At 42.9% G+C, this 21,344-nt stretch overlaps 1 protein-coding gene across 4 annotated transcripts in view; it reads right to left on the bottom strand.

The window, feature by feature from the left end:
- Positions 1-21,344, bottom strand: part of Rin2 (Ras and Rab interactor 2) — a 206,267-nt gene that overhangs the window by 155,088 nt on the left and 29,835 nt on the right. Inside the window, exons 1-2 of one of the 4 annotated variants that reach the window (XM_031372133.1) lie at positions 12,213-12,288; positions 2,822-2,966 (exon numbers count right to left, since the gene is read on the bottom strand). The gene's annotated coding sequence lies outside the window, so the exon portion shown is untranslated. Of the gene's footprint in view, positions 1-2,821; positions 2,967-12,212; positions 12,322-14,976; positions 15,103-21,344 lie in introns of those variants that run through there. The other 3 variants (XM_031372129.1, XM_031372130.1, XM_031372132.1) reach the window with 3 other exon arrangements.

Here is a 21,344-nt window from a genome sequence, read left to right as displayed (position 1 = left end):
ATGAGATCTGATGCCCTCTTCTGGTGTGTCTGAAGACAGCTACAGCAGGTCCTGGTTCAATGCCCAGCACCCACATGATGGCTCACAACCATCTGTATAGCTACAGTGTACTCATATACATAAAATGAATAAATAAATCTTAAAGAGAGAGAGAGAGAGAGAAAGAGAGAGAGAGAGAGAGAGAGAGAGAGAGAGAGAGAGAGAGAGAGAGAGAGAGAGAGCTGGGCAGTGGTGGCACATGCCTTTAATCCCAGCACTTGGGAGGCAGAGGCAGGTGGATTTCTGAGTTAGAGGCCAGCCTGGTCTACTGAGTGAGTTCCAGGACAGCCAGGGCTATACAGAGAAACCCTGTCTCGAAAAAAACCAAAAAAAGAGAGAGAAAGAAAATCTATCTATTTCCTTTTTTCTTTTTTGGTTTTTCGAGACAGGGTTTCTCTGTATAGCCCTGGCTGTCCTGAAACTCACTCAGTAGACCAGGCTGGCCTCTAACTCAGAAATCCATCTGCCTCTGCCTCCCAAGTGCTGGGATCAAAGGCGTGTGCCACCACTGCCCGGCATTCTATTTCTTATCATCAGTCTATCTATCAGATGATTTTAGAATTGCTGCTTGGGGACGGGTGGGGTGGGGTGGGCCATGTGTGATACAAGAACATTAAAGAGCCATTAAGGAACCCGTCAAGAGGGTAAAATCTTGGGTCTATGTAAAAATCTGAATTCTAGTTGGGCAATGTCAATGACCTGGACCACTCCTAGGTTGACAGTTCACCATAAACCAGTCTAAAAAGATGGGTGGAGTAACTGTCTCTCTGATCGGGTACTGTCATTTTATTCCCTTGAATACCTGGCCCTTGGGAAAGCAGCCCACAGGGTTGCAGTCATAAAGCCTTATAAGTTGGTGCGTTCCCTCAGAAAAGCAGCCTTTCTTTCCCCTTTTCTCCTTTTTGTTTCTGCTCTCAGCATCTCCGCACTAACACTTTAGGGTTGCTTATCCTGTCTCTAAAGTTCCCCTCCCTCCCATAAGGCTACATTCCTGCCACGTGGTTAATCTTCATGCTGACTTAATTCAAAATGGCATGGCTTCCCCCACTTCTCAGGTACAGCTAGCCTGATCGAACTAACAAAAATATATTCTCCCTACTCCTCTCTGTGTCCTTCCCTTCCCTGCCCCTCCCTCTGAGAAAGTCTGGGACAAGGTAAAAGTAGCATCTAGTCATTTCAAAAAGCCTTTCTCAAAATCAGCCCACATCTTCTATTCATATCTTACAAGCAACCATCTGACTCCCGTCACCCGCCTCTACTAGCCTTACCTATCTATATAGCTGAAGGAATTAACTGTGACAAATTGGGGCTGGTGTGAATGGGACAAATGGCCTGGTGGGGAGGAGCTGCGGACAAAGTTCACCATGTGTCTATTTTGGACTTTATTAGACTTAATTAGAATTATATCATGCTATTGTCTTACTTTAATATGATTAATTTGCCACACATTATAGCAAAAAGAACACTAGACTAGAAACTATGGATTTTCATATACATTTAATACACACATGTCTCTGTCAAGTCATTAAACCAGTATCTACAGAGACAGGAGTTGGGAACTAGAGATGTAACTCAAAGGTAGATTGCTTATCTTATATGCATGAAGCCTTAGGTCCAATTCTGACGACCACATACACAGGTGAATATTCCTCACCCCTCACAAAAGCTACTAATGCATAAAAATAAAAACGTACAGGTTTGAACTAGATAGAATTTCCACTTCCTTACAGTTCTTTGCTTTAGTCTTCCAAATGAAAATACAATCTTGATGATTGAATTATAAATATTCTTTGGAAAAACCAAAAACAAATGTATGTAGACAGAGAGCGTTGGCTTCTGGAATGAATGCTGAAGTTGCATCTAGATCCCTTCACAATGATGCTAGCTAGTGACCTCCATGCCCTGAGTGCTTGCTCACATTCTCTACCTCTTGACGATGTAGGGAGAAGGAAGCCAGTGGCAAGCAGGAGGCCCACAGCAAGCCAGGAGGCAGCCCTTACCGGAACCCAACCATGCTGGCACGCTGATCTCAGCCCTCCCTGGCTTTCAGAACTAAAAGCAGTACATCTCTGTTGAAAAGCTATTACATTGGTAGTATTTTGTTATGGCCACGCTACCTGACTAAAACACCTAGAAATAAATCTTGCTAAATGTTAAGAACATGATTATGTATGATTGCTCAAATGTGTTCATACGTGAGGTACCTGCACACGTGTGTACACATGTGCGCACACGCACACACACACACATGTGCACACGTGCGCACACACACATTTTTACATAAAGAAATCATTGCACAAACTGTCTACTGGTGTACTCTACATTACACTGTGGATATGTCTTTTCAGATATATCTACCTTGTCTCTTTCACAAGTGTAGAATATTACTTCAAAGATAAATATACCATGATGCCTCAAAAAGTTTGCTTTTCGTTTATTTTTGGTGTTTTAAATCATGTCACAACCTCTTTTAATTTTTTAAAAATCTTTTTTGATCCACGTCCTATTAGTTTTTCTTAAATAAAATTCCTTCACTGTAATTGCTAGGACAGAGCATGTACAGTTTTTGTTTTGTCTTTTCAATCTCTGCTCTTTGTGTTTCATTTGTACATGTGTGTGTTTACGTGTCTGAGTGCCCATGTGCCACAATCAGAGGACAACCTCGTCATCAGACCTCACCTTCCATCTTATTTGACACAGGGTCTTGTTCATCAGGCTAAAAGGTTTGTGATTGTCTGGGGAGTGGCAGGTCTCAGCTTTCCATCCTGCCATAGGAACATACCCACGAGCATTTCTCCCAGCTCACCACTTTACACGGTTCTGGGGTTTGGAACTCAGATCCTCACAGTTGCTTGTCAAGTGCTTTAACCACTGAACCATCTTCCTAGCTTCTACGTTCAGCTTTGGCGACCTCACATTCTTGAAAACTGTGAACATTAACAATCATTAAATCTTTATTGGTCTGACAGATAAACCATAACACTTCACTACTACTTAAATTCACACTAATCTGAATTTGAATGCAATGCGTGCTTTTAACTTTTAACTGAAGCTCAGATTCTAAATCCAAAGCTATGAGAACTTGATCCTCAGCCTTGGCCCTCATCAATAGTTGGCCCCAAACAAGCTCTTCACCATAGAGTGATTTTTCTTTTGAAAATAGAAAGGTAAATTTTCAGTATCTTTTAGTTTCCATTTTTCCAGGCTTGGTGGTAAGGGCCTTTATGGACCGAGTCTTCTGTCTGTCTGTCTGTCTGTCTGTCTGTCTGTCTGTCTGTCTCTCTCTCTCTCTCTCTTTCGAGACAGGGTTTCTCTGTGTAGCCCTAGCTGTCCTGGAACTCACTCTGTAGACCAGGCTGGCCTCGAACTCAGAAATTCTCCTGCCTCTGCCTCCCAAGTGCTGGGATTTAAGGCGTACGCCACCACCGCCCGGCCTCTCTGTCTCTTGATCCAGCTTTGTATGCTTGATCCAGCTTTGCACGCTTGTGATTCAACTTAGGCTAGTGATGTCCAACCCTTTCCAGGAGGCACTGTTTGCTATCAGTGTTTCTATCTCTAACTTTCTATTTCCTAACATGGAAATGTTGGGAAAGCTTATAGGAAAAGCTAAGTTAAAAATTCACTCTTAACACTACCTAAAGCAGAAAGCAAAGTTGATCTGCTGACACACATGTCCAGCCTGTAACTACTTTAAAAGTTTTTCCTCATTCTTAAACTATGCTGAATCAGGAACCTGAAAGGTTTTACTCTAAAGAAAAGGGCATCAGTGTGGAAGTGGGATCCCACCCACCCTTTGGGGCTGATTCATTGATAGTCTTGAGCTTTCTTTGGACAAGATTACATGGAGTGGAAACTACTGCAACTAAGTGAGCTTAACTAAGGTACCACTTTCAGGATGACTTTGCATGTCTTGTCTAAGGCGCAACATCAATGAATCACTTGCCTTAAATTTCTCTGAAATTAGACTCAAGTAGGGTCAAATGTGTTTGAGGTACATGAATCCGTTCCAAGTTTTTCAAAGCTGCATCTATATGGTAAAATTCAACCCATTCACAAACACAGCTCACGTACCATGCACCTGTGGGGACGATGACGCTCAACTCTTACAACAGTACCTTGTGAGTAGAAGTGAGTTCCCAAATGAGACAGATTTGCCTTTTTTCAATATGAGATTTATCTGCATATTACAACTCAAGAGGAATCCATGCATTGCTACAAAGCATCCACATCCTCAAGACTCTGAGGCTTTTGTTACTTCCCCAAAGCAGGATGTGGTGGCCACCTTCATCCCACTCCCTGAGGGCAGGCAGCTGCTCAGCTGGTGCTGGCCAATGGCACACAACAACGGGGCTTGCTCAGCCATGACAAATCAGCTTCCCAGAGGGCTGTGGGGCAGTTTAGTGTTCAGAGGAAGTGAACGGTACTGAATCATGGTACCGAGGGTAGAAAACAAACAAAAAAAAAAGAAAACAACCATGATTCACATTATCCAAAAGAAAAGGTTAAGGAACAGGGCCGTGGGGACTACAGACCGAAACCACATAAACACACTTACGTAGCAAATACCACACGGAGAATGTCAGTGTGGCTTCCGCTTTTATGAAGTGCAAAGAAGCAGCAGAAAAGCAGCTTTCCAAAGCAAAGAAGCACAATGATAACAAAGTGAGCCAGTGTCGTCCGTCCCAGCACAACGACACCAAACAACTGAATTCTCCTTAGCAAGCTTACCACTTGTTAGAAGAAAAGAGAGCAATGTCATATTTTTGGCTGCTCTTCAATATTCCTTTATATGCCTTCTTTGATTTCTTTTGAATATCACCAAATTTTTAAACTTTGACTTTTTGCTTATATTACTTTTATCTTTACATATAAGAGTTTTTGCCTCATTGTCTTTTCTCTAGCATAATTTAATTCTCAAAAATGAATTACTTAATAGCTTCAGATAAGAGGATAAAATTAAACTCATTCAAATGAAATAAAATAAAAAGACAAATACACATGATTATCCTACAAGCAATCTTCAAAGTTATTGGAATTCATCACTTTGGAACCTTCTGGAATCAAACACACGAAGCCATGAAGCTCAGAGTTGACGGTTGGGCTTATTGCTATCAAGTTGAAACAAATGTTGAGCCTCTTTGTGGGTAGAAAAATAAGACATAACCGAATTTTATAAAACATAATATTGAATTACTGCTTGGAGAAGACCGGGTTTATTTTGGCCCTAGAGATGACCGTGTAGGGGCTGAATGACTTTAACAATGTGGGTGGCTAGGGGCAGCAGTTCTGGGCCGAATGTTACATGACTGCAGCAGGTGCTGTGAACAGTCACCGTGAGATGGGATCAGGAAGCATCAGGTGCTGGAGGCACCAAGGAAGAGAAAGGAGGCAGAAGCTGATGCAGAGGTCATGGAGAGGGTGTGGCTTACTGGGTTGCTCCCCATTGTGTGCTCAACCTTCTTTCTTATAATACCCAGGACCACCATCCCTGGAGTGGCACCACCCACAATGACTGCCTCCCCACAGGTCCATCAATCACTAAGAAATTACTCTATAGGCTGGCCCACAGCCTCAGCTGATGAAGGCATTTTCTCAATTGACATTTCCTCCTCTCCAATGACAACTGTTTGTGTCAAGTTGACACAAACCTATCCAGCACAAAGCTACACTTGTTAATTCATGTACACATGTGGTTTCCTTTTCTTGGGTTATGTTAATCTATACAGGCAGAAACATGCCACTAAGGGCATAGGCACTTTACAAAGACTTAACGTTTATTATTTTTAACTACGTGTCTGGGTGTGTGTATGCGCATGTGAGCGTGTGTGCTCTTGGTGGCCAAAAGAAGCCAATGAATATTCTGGAGTTGGAATTACAGGCAGCTGTGAAACCCGACCCCCAGAAGGATTGTGAGAATGTAATGGGTCCTCTGCAGTACTGCTCTTAACCGCCAAGCCATCCCTCCAGCCCCAAACACAGACATTTTGACAGTATCAATGTTGCATATAGTTTCACTAATACCTTAACTGAGTGCTCTATCAGGACAAATCAGAAGATGTCACTGTGGTGCCAGCACTGGGCTCCTGTGTTTATTTGCTTGCTTGCTTGCTTGCTTGTCTGCCTAGACAAAGCATGGACACAGTATAAATAACTTAGGAGAGTTGGAAAGACACTCAATCATGCAAAGATTTCTTCTGCAGGCCTCCTATGCACAGCCAAGCACTCAGCAGCCATGCCAACTGTAGCATATGCTTTATGACTTAGAACTTAGAAGAAGCATAAAACAGCAACTCTTTTTCCATGCTAACTTGGAAAAAGTCCTGTAAATTTATAACCAGCGTGAAAGCATTGCCTCTTCTCCTTCCAGCTAAGTTGTATCCTCGCCAGCCAAGAGAGCCAAGGTATCCAGAGAAGCAAAGAAATGGCATATTTTACAGCATCCAAAGACTTCACCTACACTGTAGGAAAACACACTCATCCCTAAGACTGCAAATTGCTCCAGTGTCCTCACTCACAGCTTTTACCTCCGGACGAGCAAGATGAACTGGTACCCACAGATTCCACATCAAACCGTTTTATGAGTGGAGCATGCTGCATATCTACTCAAGGCATCGTGAGTCCAAGATGCACAAAGCCATCTCCCAAACTAAGGCAAAAGTCTCACCAATGTCAGAGACACTGAAGAGGTTTCTGTAACATAAATATACACAGCACCTCACTAATGGCAATTAGCAGAGCGCTAAGGACAATCGCAGCTGCTACTAAAATTGGGAGTGGTAAAGCAAACACTTTCAAATTTCACATTCTGGTTTCCCAATCTGGCAGAAGACAGAGGCGAGAGGGTAGGCTGCCCTACTGGTCTTATGCCAAGGTCAATATCAAGAACTCTCCCAGCAAAGGTAATATTCTGTTCTTCCTCTCGACCCAGGTTTGAGCATGACATGGTTTTTAGTCAATAGAATAAGAGAGAGGTGACAAGCCTAGGTCAGATGAGGCTTTTGTGTTCTACTTGTATTCTTCCTGAACCATGCATGACAGGAGAGAAGCATCCTTCACACAATTCCTGCTCTACCCTGCTCTACCCTGCTCTATCCTGCTCTATCCTGCTCTATCCTGCTCTACCCTGCTCTACCCTGCTCTACTCTGCTCTACCCTGCTCTACTCTGCTCTACCCTGCTCTACCCTGCTCTATCCTGCTCTACCCTGCTCTATCCTGCTCTACCCTGCTCTATTCTGCTCTACCCTGCTCTACCCTGCTCTATTCTGCTCTATCCTGCTCTATCCTGCTCTACCCGGCTCTATCCTGCTCTATCCTGCTCTACCCTGCTCTATCCTGCTGTACCCTGCTGTACCCTGCTGTACCCTGCTGTACCCTACTCTATCCTGCTCTACCCTGCTCTATCCTGCTCTTAGGATGTGATCAGGCACCCATCAGGCTTAACAGCCTTCTGCAAGAAGCCCAGCTGAGCCAGAGCTTAGAAAGAAGCAGTCATCTAGGTGAGTTCAGCCTGTGTCAGCCTCTAGGTGCATGAGGGCCACAACCAGGGTCTGCCTGGCTGAGCCTAGCTCCATTATGTACAACTTCAGCCAACCTATTGTTTCATGAGCTACACAGATTCTAGTTTCTCACTGAATTTTGGGGATAAGCGCTAACCCAGGTGACAAAAGGGCCATACAAGGAACCAAAGGAATAGTGTGTGGGTAGGGTTTTCTTTGGTTCTTCTCTGGAAAATGGGAAGCAACAATGGACAAGATATACTTATGTTCACAACTGCGTTAAAAACTTCTTTTCCCAAGAGCAGTTTAAATTCTGTGGCGCTTAATGGCACAGTGGCAAAATGTATTCTGTATACTCTGTCACAGATCCCCCCGTGAAACTGAGCCCCATATGTCTTGTGGCTGGCTAGTTTTTTGTCAGCTTGATGCAAGCTCATGGAGACCAGAAGAGGGTTTTGGACTCCTGGAACTGGAGTTACGGATGGTTGTGAGCAGTCATGTAGGTGCTGGGGATTGAACCTAATTCCTCTGGAAGATCAACCAGTGCGCATAACCACTGAGCCATCTCTTCAGCTTTGAGATATTTTCTTGATTGGTAATTGATGTGGGAGGACCTATCTCACACTATGGGAATGCCATCCTAGGGAGGTAGGGCTGGGCTGTATGAGAAAAGTAGCTGAAGATGAGCTTGTAAACACGCTAGTGAGCATGGCTCTGCTTGAAGCTCCTGCCTTGGTTTCCCTTAATGATGGACTGTAACCTGTAAGATAAAATAAGCTCTTTCCATCTCAAGTTGGTTTGGGTCAGTAGTTCATCACAGCAACAGAAACCAAATTAGTGCACCATGCTTCTGGTATCTATTTCTGTATATTCTTTCATTCTAATTCTTAACAATTAATTATTTTATGTGGGTAGTGTATACATGCCAGGGTGCACACGTGGAGGTCAGAGGACAACTTGCAGGGGGGCAGTTCTCTCCTTCTACCTTGTGGCCCCAGCGGCTGAATTCAGGCTGCTCAGGTCACCAGGCATGGCCGAAGGTGTCTTCACCCACTGAGCCATCCTTCTGATCCTACATTTCAATTCTTGACCCAAACTAAGACACGACCTCACTCCTACAAATAATTGCAAATACTCACTGAACACCAGACTGGGCCAGATGTCACAACTTATTTTCAACTCTGAAATGGAGACAAGAATGGCACCTCCCAGCCTTACGTGCAGTAAGGGTACACAACCTGCCTGGAAGGTCCTGACAGACAGCAAGCTTTCTAGCACCACTATTTATTTCAAGCAAGGTTTATGCATTATTTACATATTGAGGATTCTAAAACCATTATTTAAAACAGTGAGAATAGGGTTGAGGGGGCAGAAAAGGAAGAAAAAGCATGCAGAGGCAAAAAAAAAAAAAAATGCACTGTTACTAAACCTCTTAAGATTTTTCAGCCAGCTGATGGCAGCACATGCCTGCCTCTGCACAGTAAACACAGAGAAGCAGCACCGATTTCTGATATTCTACTACAGCGCAGGGAGGAGAGGGATGTTCCTGGGGGGGGCGGGTCAGGCTGTGCTCCTGTGTGTACAGGGCTGAGGCCTGAAAGATATTCATCGGTTTTGCTCATCTTTTCAAATAATCGATTCGAGCAATTCTCTCCCTTGTTCCTGAGGTTTCTCTCTCATTTATTTCTACTTTAATCTTTATCATTTCTTTCCATCTGATACATTTGGGTTTTAGTTTCTGTTCTTTGAGGACCTCAAGGTGTATCATATATGACATGCCAAGATCTGGTATTTACAGCTGTAAACCTTCCTATTAGGCTTGCCTGGGCTGCACCCTAGGGTCTGGTAGGGTGCACTCTCAGTGTACACCCTATTATTCAGTTCTAGGAACTCTTTATTTTTCTCTGGGAATGTGTACTCCCTATCTGTTGGGTGGCAAGTTCTCTATAGATACCTGTTAAATCCAGTCTGGTCTATGGTATAATTTAACTCTGAAGTTTCTTTGTTGATTTTTTTAAACTGTGGAAGCCCCATGTAGATATGAGAGTTGAGTATTAAAGTCTCTCACTGTTATTGTACCGTGGTTTCTTATGCTTTGTAGCATCTGCTTTATGAACCAGGGAGGATCATGACTCAGTACATAAATATTTACAATAGATACATCTTCTTGATGACTTGTTCCCTTTATTAGTAGGTAGCTGCTTCTCTTTATCTCTTCTGACTAGTTTTGGCTTGGATTCTTTTTTATCAAATGCAGAATCACTACACTGTCATCCTCAGTTTCCATTTGCATGGTAGGCTGATTTCCAACCTGTGACTCCATGTTTAGGAATGTTTTTGCATACGACTTTCTTGAATGTAACAGATAGTTACATCTTGGCTTATAATCCAGTCAGTTAGTCTGAGCTTTTTTTGTTTTGTTTTGTTTTATTTTTTGTCTTTCCCATTTTATAACCACTACTGGTCAAAACCATAGATCCAGACCCAAAGACATGCAAGACTGATATTACGCCACCCTTACAAGGCTACAAATGTAACAGCAGATAGAGTTGGGGTGTTACCAGGCTAAGTACTAAAGCGGAAGCCTTCCTTAACTTCAATTATGAAAGAAAGATCCAGGAGACAGACCACTGGCACTTGCCCACTTTTTACTTTTCCAACACATAAAACTACAGAGCTTGAAGCTGCAATGTCAAGGAGCATGCAGCACTGATGCCATTCCGGGCAAGTCAAATTAAAGGGGGTGGGGTCTGTTGTTGAGTGATAGATGAAATCGCTTTCTTACATTTTTTTTTAACCTCCATTCTGCCTGCCAGACCCTCATTGCTCAGCGCTACTCCCACCCCCATCAGTAAGAAGATAAAAGAACACAGGAGTGGGGGGAACCTGTTGCCAACTGTGCTCTGCCAAGTGTCTTAATTCTGCTTTTCCAGACAGTGCGATGGATAAGAGGGACTGTGTGCGGATTTTCTACTCTAGGACCATCTCAGCATCCCATTAGATTGTTGTCACATTATAAACCACAGAAATAGCACCATCCCCTCCAGCACACCTCTTTGTAACGTCGTTAGTTCCTTCAGTAAAATATTGACACTTTCTGCGGTACTGCAGATTTCAAGGATGTGCTCTCATTTACAGCCTTGCGTCCCTGTAGACTTCCTTTGCTAGGTGGCTTAGGACCTCCCTTTCCTGTCAAAGGCTGACTCTTTCTGACCTCTTATTTGGTCTGTCCTGTTATTTGCTTTGTCTAGCAGGATGCTGCAGAGTCACACTCTTCCAACACATAAAAGCATTTTCAAACCCTACTCTCTCCATTCCTTCAAGCTGTGCTTCCATGTCCATAAGCTCAGACTGGAGGATGGAGACATGCTGAACAGAGGGCAGCCATCCCATTGATGCCAGCTTCCCCTAGACTACCGGCAGAGGACGGCAGTGCAAAAATGCAACAGAATCAGTTGAAGTCCACCAGCTGGTTCCAGCTCAAATGATCACCCTACAGAACTATGAGCTAAGATGACTAAACTACAAACTCAACATCCCTACTGTGAAAATTCGAACTTTTGTTTGGGTGCTTCAACTTTCCTGTTAGGGATGCCCAACCCGTAAAACCAATACACGTATTTAAAAATCTTAAGAAAACAAAAACAAAGACAAAAATAAAACAAAACTCTATAAAGTCTGAAACATTACTGATCCTAGGCATTTCTAGAAGGGATATTCTACCCTTCCTATGTTTTGGAGTAGGGAATTTTTATTTGTATTTCATCTGTATGTATGATCATATTCCATGAGTGTACAGTGCCCATGGAGGCCAGAACGGAGCATCAAATCCTCAGGAGTGGAATTAAAGATGGTTGTTAGCTACCATGTGGGTATTGGAAATTGAACTTCAGTCTTCTGGAAGAGCAGTCAGTGATCTTAATTGGTGAGCCATCTCTCCAGAATTTGGGGTAGGTTGTTAAGCAGCAAGGTGAATTAATTAATGGTCTAACTAATGCAAAATGCAATTAAAGAAAGTTAACTAACATTTTGACCAATTTTTCCGTGTTTTGTAATATAAAATAACTCCCATATTCTGGTTTTGCAGTCATCTCCATTACTTCTGGGTTCCTACAGATTCTAAGTATAGAGATAAGCATTGTCTACTCTGGACAACATAAAGGCAAGGTTTATTCTTAGTTCACAAACAGTTGTAGTGACGCTTATGCACACACATTCACACAAGAGGTGAAAAACTGCACCTTGGATGATCGAGCCAACTGAAATGACGCACTTATCATTTGCATAATTCCCAGAACTCTTCTGATGCTAACAGGATACCTACGGTGGAGCAGAATATAGCTTTAGCTGCTGCTGAGGGCCTCGTGGTAGAGAGGCAAAGAGATGCACATGGAAAGAAGCATGCCTGTGAGAGAGTAAGCATCCTAGGCTTGCATCATAGGACCCCACCCTTGTGGCCATTCGGATCCCATAGGAATGAGAACTCAGTCCAACAAGGAAAGCATCAGCCCATTCATGAAACCTCTGTCTAAACTATCAAACACCTCTTGATGGTCTCACTAATGTCTAACCCTTGTACACTGGAGGTCCAGCCCCATGAGTTTTGGTGATGACTAACAGTGGACATTAATCTTGACTCCTACTTAAAAGGATTTAGAATTACCTAGGAAGCATACCTCTTGTGTCTATGAGAATGTTTTCAAAGGAGCTTGGTGGAGGAAGGAAGATGCACAATGAATACGTTTGGTGCCACAGCATGGACTCAGGTCTCATGTTGAATGAAAGGGGCGGGGCACCTCTCTTTGGTTTATGACTCTGTTGCCATGGTGACCTGTATCTTCAAGCAGAAGCTCATGTAAACCCTTCGTTTCTTAAGTCACTTCATCAGCTGCTTCATCACAACAGGAAAAGTAGCTGATATATTAGCCACATCACACCCCAGTGTCTTCAGTGGTACACATTTGCTCTTCTTTCTTTAAAAATGTTTGTCACTATTTTAGCAATCTAATGGAAACAAGGGTGCCTTGGGGAAGTTCCTGTTATTGTTTACTTTACAGCTACATTTTAGTGGAGATATTTATTTAACAAGTTTAGAACAAAGATGTTTTATCTAACAGGAAAGACCAAGGAAACAAGAAAGACAGCTTCACGTTTTAAAAGCTAATTATGATGGAGGCAGGAACTGGCATACCTCTGAGCAGACAAATCCAGTTAGTCCTTAGAAGCGACCTAAGCTTTGTTTAATCTGCAAGTGTAAGTGGACTATCTAGTTGCTTCTTCTATTCCAATGGGAGAGACCAAATACAGCCACTTTATAAACGCAACCAAATATTTTCTTTGCTTTACTTCTGTGACTATAAAACCACCCCTTATGCCAGGGGCTCTCTCTTCCTTGCCTCTGTCAGGGGAGCCCCAGCTCCACTTGTGTGGAACTGTGCAATTCAGTTGCCTGATGTTTATTAAGATGTTACTGTGGGGCCAGCAAGATGGCTCAATAGTTAAAAGTACTTGCCACCAAGCTTGAGAGCCTGAGTTCCTGGAACACACATAGAGGAAAAAGAGAACTGTCATATGACACATTGGTCAGTGTTTTTATCCCATGCTTGACCTCCTGAAAGTCATGGATGGGTTTGTCTCAGATGCTTTATCTCTCTTCTTCTAGCATAGGCCTTGACCTCGTACAGAAGGGCAGAGTATGTGTGAAGGTGTTCCAACCTACACACATATACTAAAGGTAAAATTAAAAGTAGTTGTTTTATTGTGGCTGTTTACTTTTTTTGTTCGCTTTGTTTGGGGAGTGTTATTAGGGATTGAGCCCAGAGCCTCCATACATGCTAGGCAAGCTCTTTACAACTGAGCTACACCCACAGATGACGTTAGCCTTGAATTTATGATTTATCTGCCTTAGTCTTTTAAACGCCAGGATTACAGGCACACACTACCATGCCTGGCAAGTTTACTCTTAACACCCTCCAAAGACAAGCTTCCAATACCACTAGGAGACTTTGGTATTCATAGATAGAATTCTTCACACTTTGTCGTCACTGCAAAGAAATCCACATTAATACCCTCCGGTATAGATTTTACATACGAGGTCAAGGCCTATGCTAGAAGAAAAAGAGATGAAGCATCTGAGACAAACCCATCCATGACTTACAGGAGGTTAAACATGGGGTAAAAATATTGATCAATGACATATGACAGTTCTTCTGCATGATAGACAAAAGCCATATGGCATACCATGAGCAGATACCACACGATCCAGCACATGGAGGACTCTATGTTTAAACCAGGTTAGAGGGCATCTAGCTAGGGTCCAAAGAGAGGCGTAGCAATCGGGAAAATAGGAAACCTTAGGTCAATACAAGCAACTCATTAGCTAGAGGTGTGGCTTTGGACCCATCACTGAATTTCATGTGATCTTGGCTTTCTTTATTGTAAATGAATGTCATGATAACTACCTTAAATGGTGTGGCTGTGACTTAAATGAATAGCATCAAATGTGTTTACTTTGCTCACAATCTGTCGCAAAGGGCAGGCTCAGCAAGAGTGGTTCATCAACAACAGCTTGTCTTCATCTTACTAGACTCTGAGGAGGCAACCTGGAGGCTGGGCTAGCTTTCCAGAGCCTCGCTCACGTACTGGTGGGCTGTCATTTAGAACCAGGACCTGCTTTCCCTACAACATGGTAGCCAGAAGATCACATGTCATAAGAACACAAGTCCCAAGATAATTAGTAAGCCAGGCAAAAGCCACACCCCTTTTGCTTTGAAGTTGCTTGGGATGTATGTCAATTCGGTCGCTAAGTCCTGCCTAGGTTCAAGGAGAAGGAAACTTAGACCCTATAGTTGGTGGAGGCGTAGTAAGATTCTGGAAAAGCAATAATGTTATTGTGACCATGTGTTGTTCTGTCACAGTGATCTGAACTGATGCTGTGCCATGCTTACTTCCTGAAAGGTAGAAATGTATATGTGTACTGTTTAAAAAAACCAAAACAACAACAACAAACAAACAAAACAAAAAACCAAAACCAGATGGAAACAAAAAAAATGGGAGCAGGGAACCTGAAAAGTGACATGGTTTCCGTTGCTGAAGGCCCTGGACTAACTCTGTGCTCTTTATGTTCTGGGTAATACCGACTAGTAATGCCTGCCACATTCAGCTCTTATGAAAATTAAACCAGCTAACCTACCTAGGCTGTGCCTGATGTGAGGTCAGTGCTCCCTGCAATGTTTCTGGTTCTACTCTATGTTCTTGGGGTTCCTAAAATGTCCTGACCCTTGAGTGGTTCTGATCCTGCTACATCGTGAATGGAATTAGTTTCCATGGCAACCTTCCAAAGCTGGCACAGAATAGAATCGCAACCTCAATGACAGGGTTAGAAATGAACTAACTCCCTGGGTTGATATATCCTGGGCTTCATATCTCATTTTTACCTACCTGTCAGGCCAGCATCTCTCTCTCTCTTCTCTCTTCAGCTCAGGCCTGTCTGCCACAGAGTTCTGAAGGCTCACACATTTGATCTTTCCCGGTGGGAGTTCAGAAGTCTCTGTCTCAGGTCTCCATCTACAACACACAAAATGCACTGTTTAGGATGTAGATACAGTTAAAAGCACCAAGAGCAACCACACAGGTGACTTGTTCCCTGCCAGCTCTGAAAGGACACTGACAGGTGTGAGTGCCAGGGTGGTTTTCTTACCCATGCTGACCCCAGGCCTACCTCTGGACCAGGAAATGAGAGAGGGGAGTCTCCTGAACCAGCAATGTCCTCTGAATTCCCAGCTGTTGCTCAGAATTTAAGGACTGCAAACAGTCTTCCTGACACAAAGGGTGGATCACAGCCATCCTGTTGTCACTATCAATTAAGTGACAAACTCCGCCTGAGAGGGCTTTGATCTCCCACTCTGGGCTTCTGAAATGGATTCCCATGGTCACTGTCAACTGTTCCTGTCAATACCCTACCGGTTCAAAATTGCCTTAGTAGATAAATACATGATGGTCTTGAAGGAAAAGAAAACGCAAGGTCACAGCTGAGAGTCCCTTTTACCATCACCACTAATACCTGTATCCCAGCACAGATGGATGGTTTTTATTCAGATTCTTTCTCAGTCGTTTTGTGTTCCAATATTAAATAATGCACACCCAAATATCACTTTTCTAACTAATTGCTAGCTATAAGGCCACTCCCCTTGCTCATCATGATCTTACAATGACTTGACATGGTTGTCTCTTCTCCTTTGCACTTCCATGCCATTTCTCTGTCTCCCTTCTCCAACAGGCTCTATAACTGACCTCAGACTTCCCTTTTCCTCTATGTAAGCCCCTCGCATACCCATCCCTCACATCTGGCCTGAAATATCCTCGATAGCCGTCTCCAGTTACTTAAGAAGATTCAACTTTTACGCATGGGCATAATGCAGCAGGGCCACACCCAGAATGGATTAGGGCATTGCCTACACAGGGACACCAGGATAGCCCTGCCTTCAAGGCTATTCATACTATTCCCCCATACAATGGAGACTGAAAGTCTGTGATTAATGCACTTTAAACCCACTTGACTTTCATCCACAGTAGTAACGCATTTTCCATCACAATCTATACCCATAGATTCCACACGTGCAAGAGAGAAACAAACTCTACAAAGTACCCTCAGTCTCACTGTTCCTCCTCACCCCTTCACTTTTATTTAAAACTATATTAGATCCACATCTGCACACATTTGCCAGTCACAATCACTGGAGGAGGGGCAGTCATGACCCACACTTAATAACAGTGCTTCAACCCAGAATGTAATCATATGTGTGACAGGCACATGTGCACATACAGGTGTACTCACCTCTACACAGGCTTGTGGAGGACAAAGGTTGGCCTTGGGCATCCTCCTCTATTGCTCTCAACCATACTTTTTGAAACAGTTCTTTTCACTGGACCTGTAGCTTGTTGGTTCAGGTAGACTGGCTGGTCAGTGAGCCCTGGGGAACGGATCTGTCTCCTCCCTCCAGCATTACTTATAACAAGTCTACACCACTACACTGGGCCATCTTCTCAGCCTCCAGAATATACTTCAATAAATTCTTAAAGGTTACCCTTGAAATAAAATTTTACTTCAGGGGCAAGAGAGAAAGAGCAGTCAAGACTACTTGCAGGGGGCCTGAGTTCAGATCACAGCAATGTCACGACTGTCTGTAACTCTAGTTCCAGCGAATCCAACACCCTCTTCTGGCCTCCTCGGGCACTGCACTTAAATGCATACACTACACTACACACACACACACACACACACACACACACACACACACACAGACTTTTTGAATCTAATACAAAACAAAACAAAAAAATCAGCTGGGGGTGGTGGTGATGGTGGCTCAAGCCTTTAGTTCCAGCACTTGGGAGACATTGGCAGGTGGATCCTCTCTGAGTTCAAGTCCAGCCTGGTCTACAGAGCGTGTTCCAGGTGATCCAAAGCTACATAGAGAAATCCTTTCTCAAAAAGCCCAAACAAGCAAACCAAACAAAACAACAAACAAGCCAACTTACATCACAAATTCCAGAAGGTTGGTATGTGAATCTGAAAATAAGCTCTTGCTGTGGCTGCCCATTTGAACATCTTCATTATACACCAAATCCCTCTTTTGCCAAACAAGCAAACCTGAGCTCATGTGTACTTCCCATCATGCCTGCGCTTGTTAAGTGTTTTTCACTAACTGAATTTCACATCTATATTTTCATGCAGCATCTCATATAAAACCCCATTCTCCTTAAATGGCTCTTCGGTAGAGCCTCACACCTGGAGCTCACACTGTTTACTGATGCTGTTTGACTACATGCTGTTCAGGGCCCTGGCCTTATGTCATCCCTTGTCTGAGGATGGAGCACAAGGCTTGTCTTGGCATCAGGACCTTTGACTGAGTTTTAGAGTCTGGCACACATTTGTCATTTGGATTTAACAAAATGGCATTCTAGGAGAGGTGACAAAAGGAGCACATGGTTCTCAGAGAAGGAGGAGACTGGCTGTCACTGGGATGTCTAATAGTTCATTACAGTCTAGCATGGAGCCCTTCCAACACAGAGTCTGTAATTTCAGGCTTCCGACGTCTTTACCACATGGGCATAACAGAGAATTAAATATTGCTCGACATGACCTGGTTTACATGAATAAGGATCATCCAGAAGAAGACCCAAGGAAGGGACTAGGAAAGATTATCTGAGGTAAAAGGTTACTAAACAGTTTCAAAAGGCACCTGACATTGGACAATGAAATGACTTAGGTAGCCAGAACTAAAGCATGCAACATAGACGCATCAAAGAGAATTTACACTGAAGAGGCACGACATGTTGTAAAATTTTATACAGAAATACAAAACACCCGTCACTTAAAATAGGCCTTTGGAGAACTGGTCTATGCACTGAAGTGAGAACCAGGCTGCTTGCTCCTTCACGGCAGGGGTAAGAAGCCAGAACAATGTGGGAAAGTGTTCTGGCCTTTCTGGGAGTGCCCCAGGGTTTCCTCGGTGAAGGGTCACTGTTGAAATTTACTAGTGAACTTGAACAAAACTGTGATCGCAAAAGGAACAAAAACTTCTGCCCAACTTACATGGGTTCCTGAAGTTGTCGAATGATTATTAGTCCCCAGGGTTTTAAGTTATTTTAACTTCTAATCTAATTTCTGTATGGAGAAAAGCCAAATTTGTGGGATTAGAAAGGTTTTCCTCATCACAAGTACTTGTTAAATAAATGTTGAATAAGTGTGTATTAGGTACTGTGCATTGTGAGAAATTCTGGGTTATGATTCTCATTTAAAAAAAACCCTCCACTTACTTATAAAAAATTTAGAAATTAAAATACTCAAGGTAGCCAGATCTGGTGACACAGGTCTGTAATCCTAGCCACTTAGGTTGCTGAATCAAGATCTTGAGTTCAAGTTTAGCTTGAGCTACAAATGTGTGTGTGTGTGTGTGTGTGTGTGTGTGTGTGTGTGTATAAAACCAGCCAGGGCAACTTAGTGATACCCTGTCTCAAAATAGGAAGGAAAAGGCGAGCTGGGGACTAGCTCCAGATTCAGCCCTTGCCTAGCATGTGAGAGGCCTTGGGTTCAATTTCCAGGACCACAAGACAACAACATCCTCCAGGTAAAAGCAAGTTAAAGAGGCCAAGATACCAACTAGGTTTGATTTTTCAACGCAGTCATAGTTACTCTGGAACTTGAGGCGGTTGCTAATTTCCTCATGTATTCTGACAAAGTCACCTAGAAGGTTGGGGTCTATTGTTCACTGTTACTGGGCATGATTAAGCTGGCTGAATGTTCTCATATGCAGACAGCAGGGTCAGTGGTTTTGGAAAGCTGCTCTAGAGAATGCTTCTAACAATTCTTTTTATCACATCTCATACTTGCTGACTCTGGATGCCAACAATGGGGGTGGGGGTTGTCTTAGGTCTATTACTGGCGTGATTTGAAGGTGCTCCTAAAAATTAATGCACTGGACACTTACTTCCTAAAACTAGTGTTCAGAGGTGGGGCCTCTGGGTTCTGATTGTGTCCTGAGATGCTCCATTCATGGCTAGGTGGATTATCAGGCAGAGTGGCTTTGTTAACACAAGGAAGCTCTTTCTGCCATAACTGCTCAATTCATGGATGCCAACCATCAGGCTACAATGAAGTAAAGAGTTCCAGTAGATATCAACCAGATGCTAGGCTAGCAGCAGATGTCCTGGCCTGGACATCTCAGTCTCTAGAACCACAAATTCAATAAACCTCCATTTCTTATAAATTATCCAGGTAGGATATTCTGTGACAGCATCAGGTAATGATTAAATAACTGGTTTCCTGAATACATTCCTATAAAAAGTAAAGTTAGGTAGGTCCATTCTATCTTTGTGTAGCCAAGTTTCTGTTGGTACCAACACTGCTTGTGGCATCTTCATATGTAGGCCACATCTTTGTAGTGGCTCTGTTTAAGAATCTATTCACTGGTAATTCTGTGTATGTACTTCCTAGAAATTCCATAGCAACTATGATTTAGGATGCAAATCTAGCTTGTTTAGGCTTCCCCACAGCTTTTCCTAAGAAATTTGGACTCCTGAATTTATGAAGGGTCACAACATTGTTCCATACACTTACCTAAGAAGTGTGGAAATGCACAAAGTAAAACAGGCGGGTTTTTTTTTTGTTTGTTTGTTTGTTTTGTTGTTGTTTTGCCACAAGATTCCTGCAAGGGTTAAAGGCTGTTTCATAAGCTCTCAACATCTCTGGAGCTTTTTCTTCTTCGAATTAAGCCAGCTATGAAGAACAGCCTCTTAAGCCCCTCCCAACCCCCCGTCTTTTCATTTTCTAGTTTTGTTTGGTGGGTTTTTTTGTTTGTTTGCTTGTTTAAATTAATTGTATTAGAAAAGATCCTACCAACTGCTGTCGTTTTCATTCTTTTTAAAAAAAAATTTAAACTTTATTTTTATTTTATGTAAATGAGTATCTTGGCTGCATGTATTGGAGTCCTTAGAAGTGAAGTTAGATGGTTGGAAGCCACTGTGTGAGAGCTGGGAATCAAACCCAGGTCCTCTGGAAGAGCTGCCAGTGCCTTTAGTTTTTTATTCTTTTATTTATTTTTAATTCATTTTACATCTCAATCACAGCCCCCCCCCTTCCTAGTCCCACCTTTACAAATCCTTTCCCACATTGATCCTTCCCCTCTTGCTTAGAGAAGGGGAGCCTCCTTTGGGGTAGTTTTCTGTTACTCTAACAAACACCCAAGATAACCAGCTTTAGAGAGTCTTAGCTCACAGTTCTGGAGGCTTCAGTCCATAATTAGGTGGCCTGTGGCTTTAACCCTGTGGTGAAGCAGCTCATTGAGGTTTGAAGACCTGGCAGAGCAAAACCATAGGCCTCACTGTGGAGAACATAAAGAGGAGGGGACCAGTGTCCCTAACCTCCTTAAGGACTCACTCCCAGTGATCTAAGGACTTCTCAGTAGGCCCCACTTCCTACAGATTCTATTGCCTCTAAACATATCACCTTGCGGGGACAAACCTTAACGTGAGGTCCTTGGGACACTCAAGATCCATAACACAGCTCTATCTAATCTCTAGGCCAAAGGTTAAAGAGGAAACATAATATTCAGAGAAAAACTAAGTGATCTGCCAGAGCTAAGAGCCTCTGTGTCTAGGTTTTACAGACAGTATGACAGTGACCTGCCAGAGTTAAGATCCTCTGTGTCTAGGTTGTACAGTATGACAGTGACCTGCCAGAGCTAAGATCCTCTGTGTCTAGGTTGTACAGTATGACAGTGTCTAGGTTGTACAGACAGTATGACAGTGTCTAGGTTGTACAGACAGTATGACAGTATCTAGGTTGTACAGTATGACAGTGTCTAGGTTGTACAGTATGACAGTGTCTGGGTTGTACAGTATGACAGCCAGTAATCCTAGGTGGCTTTTGTCACTTGAACTTTTGCATGTCCAAATAGAAATATACGATAAGTAGAGATTATACATATTTTGATGTTAAAAGACAAATCAAACCATGAATTACCTCAATAATATGTGTTCCTATTTATCAAGTTGAAATACCTTGAAATTAAGTACTAAAAATCTTACCAAAATGAACTGTGTTTAACTTTTTAATATATAATTTAACAAAAAAAAAATGAAAATTTGGCTGGGCGGTGGTGGCACAGGCCTTTAATCCCAGCACTTGGGAGGCAGAGGCAGGCAGATTTCTGAGTTTGAGGCCAGCCTGGTCTACAGAGTGAGTTCCAGGACAGCCAAGGCTACACAGAGAAACCCTGTCTCATAAAAAACAAAACAAAACAAAACCA

The sequence above is a fragment of the Mastomys coucha genome, unplaced genomic scaffold (assembly GCF_008632895.1).
Source record: "Mastomys coucha isolate ucsf_1 unplaced genomic scaffold, UCSF_Mcou_1 pScaffold15, whole genome shotgun sequence".
Taxonomy (NCBI): domain Eukaryota; kingdom Metazoa; phylum Chordata; class Mammalia; order Rodentia; family Muridae; genus Mastomys; species Mastomys coucha.
Note: the sequence above shows the minus strand (reverse complement) of the source record. Positions and strands in the feature narration are given on the sequence as shown.